At 43.0% G+C, this 4012-nt stretch overlaps 1 long non-coding RNA gene across 1 annotated transcript; it reads right to left on the minus strand.

Moving 5' to 3' along the window:
* Positions 1 to 725: 725 nt before the first annotated feature.
* LOC119143722 lies at positions 726 to 3566 on the minus strand. Its single transcript, XR_005102774.1, has 2 exons — positions 3532 to 3566; positions 726 to 791 (listed from the first exon to the last, which is right to left on the minus strand). It is a non-coding gene; the product is annotated as an uncharacterized LOC119143722 (long non-coding RNA).
* Between the last annotated feature and the right edge of the window lie 446 nt (positions 3567 to 4012).

Consider the following 4012-nt stretch of genomic DNA (forward strand, 5'->3'; position numbering starts at 1 on the left):
TTTACCTGAGGATGCCAAAATATGTCTTCATGTGCTACCAGGAATGAATCAAAGGTTAAAAGGAGATCTCAACATTGGAATCAGCAGTGTAAGTTTCTAACAGGAGAGTCACAGTAATGAGAGATGGCTTGACTCCTGAGGGCATACGTAAATTACAGAACAGATATGTTCCACAGCCCCTGTGAATTTGGTTGCTCACCATGTTCCCAACCTGCATTCTTGGCCAGCTTTTCTTCCAAAGGAAATAATAGTGTAGGGAGATCAAATGTGAGAATGTGATAGTGAGGCAACACTCAGGTCTCATTCCAGGAACCAGAGCATACTTCTGAAGCCAGTGGGCTGGAATGAGCTCCTTATTTTGCCTTCTCCTCTCCTGCCTGTTCTTCCGGCTATTCATCATGAAGTCTAATCCGTAAGTGTTGTGGTTTATCCCTGTCTGGCAACCAAGCCCCACGCAGTGGCTTGCTCCCTCCCCCTCACCCAGAGGGATGGGGGGGAGGATCGGAGAGGAATGGAAAACTCAGGGGTTGAGATAAGAACAATTTAATAAGTAAAGCAAAAGCCACACACGCAAGCAAAGCAAAGCAAGGAATTCATTCACCACTTCCATGGGCGGGCAGGTGTTTGGCCATCCCCAGGAGAGCAGGGCTCCGTCATGCATAATGGGTACTGAGGAAGACAAATGCCATAATGTCAGATGTTCCCCCCCACCTTCCTTCTTCTTCCCCCAGTTTATATACTCAGCATGACATCATATGGTATGCAATACCTCTTTGGCTAATTCAGGTCAGCTGTTGCCAGGACATTGCCCCCTCCCAATTTCCCATGCCCCTCCAGTCCTCTTGCTGACAGGGCCCAAGAAACCAAAAAGTCCTTGATTTAGTATAAACATCACTCAGCAACAACTAAAAACATCAGTGTGCTATCAACATTGTTCTCACATTAGAGCCAAAACACAGCGCTGCACCAGCTACTAAAAAGAAAACTAACTCTACCCCAGCTGAAACCAGGACAGTAAGGTCAGTATCAACAGTGAGGGATTAAAGCAGGCAGTAGTCTTATATAGGACAGGGTAAGGGTTCATATGATTGTGGCACAGACACTTTCAGCATGGCATTTTTGCTTGGAAGGCCCATTTAGATTTACAACAGGGTCATATGGAATAGGCACTATTAGTGGATGTCCCAGACTGTGGGCAGCCTGGACACTTTGATGTCATATGGATAGTGTGCAGGTGGGGTGTGGCCTTGAAATAGCCCTTAGACTTAAATTTGTGAAAGGTTTTGTGGTTCAAAGTCAGTGGAAATTTGCCAGTTGACTTCAGAAGATAGAGTTTCATCCTGTCATTCCAGGGTTTGAGCCTTTCCACTTGCATGCCGAGTATTTTTCACCTGAAAGTTCAGTCATTATTTCCAATTGGAAGTGTCCAGAGACAGGGAGTAAATCCCCACCTATCTTCCAGTAATTACTTTCTTTTCAGAGAAGGGTTTTTAAATCCTGTTTCAACACATAGATGCTGAGCATCCAACCTTAGGCTTAAACTTTCTAACCTTTTTCAGGGGGTCATAAGGCTGAAAAACTCAGAAATATCACTCAGGAGTAACATCCCACCTTTGATAAATCAGGACTTACCTGGATATTTCAAACCTAACCTATGCCAATGGTAAGCTAATGAAGGGATGCTAACCTATATACCTAAGAACACTGTATACTGTGAACATTTCTTCACAGTAACACAAATGTATGTAGTACACAAAGTCCAATGCTTTATAATATATTCAGACAGGCATACCTTAGCTAACACAGCAATTTGTAATATGATTACAAATGCTATCCTTACACAAAACTATATAGATATGTAAGTCAGGTTTTCTGTTTTATGGTTCTGTGCGATTATTTCCAGCAAACATGCATTCAGCCAGAAGTCAGAGATATTTTAGAGATATGACTGGGCTTTACTGCTAATTTATCAATTTACTTCTTTATTAAACCAAACTAAACCTTCTTCTATACATCTACAGCTAGGAAGTTGCGTGGAGAGGAACGTCATGAAGTTCATCAAAGGCAAGTGTAGAGTCCTGCACCTGGGGAGGAACAATCCCATGCACCAGCACAGGCTGGGGATGACCTGCTGGAAGGCAGCTCTGTGGAGAAGGACCTGGTAGTTCTGGTGGGCATCAAGTTGCCCATGAGCCAGCAACATGCCCTGGTGGCCAAGAAGGCCAGTGGGATCCTGGGGGGCATCAGGAGTAGCGTGGCCAGCAGGTGGAGGGAGGTGATCCTCCCCTCTGCTCTGCCCTGGTGAGGCCACATCTGGAGCGTTGTGTCCAGTTCTGGGCTCCCCAATTCAAGGGAGACAGGGAACTACTGGAGAGGGTCCAGTGGAGGGCAACAAAGCTGATGAGGGGACTGGAGCATCTGCCTTACAAGGAAAGGCTGAGAGAGCTGGGCCTGGTTAGACTCAGGAAGACAGAGGGGATCTTATCAATGTCTGTAAATATCTTAAGGCTGAGTGTCAAGAGGACGCAGCCAGGCTCTTTTCAGTAGTGCCCAGACACAGGATAAGAGGCAATGGGTACAAACTGCAATACACGTTCCATCTGAATATGAGGAGAAAGTTCTTTGAGGGTGACCGAGCCCTGGAACAGGCTCCCCAGAGAGGTTGTGGAGTCTTCTTTTCTGGAGACATTCAAAACCCACCTGGACATTGACTCTATGCAACCTGCTCTAGGTGAACCTACTTTAGCATGGGTCTGGACTAGATGATCTCTAGAGGTCCCTTCCAACCATGACCATTCTGTGATTCTGTGATTATGAATCAGTTTTCTATAAACTTTTATAGCAGTACATACATTATACCAGCCCTCATATATTTAGGGCTTTACATCTGTAGCCCTTAATAAAATGATATGCGCTACTGGATGATATTTTTGAGCAGGGAGTAGCAAGGGGAAAATGAGATAAATATAAATAAAATTAGAACACCATCTCTATAATTTTGTTCACATTTCAATGTTTTGAAGACTTTCTCAAAAGTCAGCAAAATTGCTCATTAAGTTATGAGTGGAAATATTTTCTAGTTACTCTGCAACCACTGTTAATAGCATGCTGTTGTCATGATTCAACCCTAGCCAGCGACTGAGTACCACACAGCCACTTGCTCACTTCCCCTACCCCTGCAGTGTGATGAGTAGAAGAGTCAGAAAAAGGTAAAACCCATGAGTTAAGAACAGTTTAATAATTGAAATTATTATTATTAGTAGTAGTAGTATTAATATTATAAATATTATTAATAATAATAAATTATTGCTAGCAATAACAACAACAATAAAAGTAATAGTAATGGAAAGGGAGTTAATAAAAAGAAAGGGAGGAATAAAACCTAAGAGGAACAAGTGATGCACAATACAATTGCTCACCACCTGCCAATCAATGTCTAGCCAGTTCCCAGGCAGTGGGAACTCCCCCCATTTTATATACTCAACCTGATGTTCCATGGTATGGAATATCCTTTTGACTAGTTCAGGTCACCTGTCCTGGCTGTGTTCCTTCCCAGCTTCTTGTGCACCTGCTCACTGCCAAAGCATGGGAAACTGAAAAGTCCTTGACTCAGGTAAGCACTACTTAGCCACAACTAAAACATTATTGTGTTATAAGCATTATTCTTATACTAAATCTGAAACACAGCAATGTACCAGCTACTAGGAAGAAAGTTAACTCTATCCCAGCTGAAACCAGGACAGCTGTTTATAAAATTGGACGAGAAGATTCCTGCCATAAATTCCATATATTCATGCCATCCACAGATTTCTAGGTCTAGGTATGATAACTGTAATAGTATAGTCAAATTCCGGCCTAAACCCCCGTTTTCCATCAAATCAGTGCACAGAATTCTGCCTTTGACAATGCGCAATTCAGGTGAAACACATCTAACAAAAATGTGCAAGATCAAAAGGGAGCACAGGCATTTACAAATCTAAAACATTTATTGAGCAGTCACTACAGGCTCAGT

This window comes from Falco rusticolus, chromosome 2 (genome assembly GCF_015220075.1).
Source record: "Falco rusticolus isolate bFalRus1 chromosome 2, bFalRus1.pri, whole genome shotgun sequence".
NCBI lineage: Eukaryota > Metazoa > Chordata > Aves > Falconiformes > Falconidae > Falco > Falco rusticolus.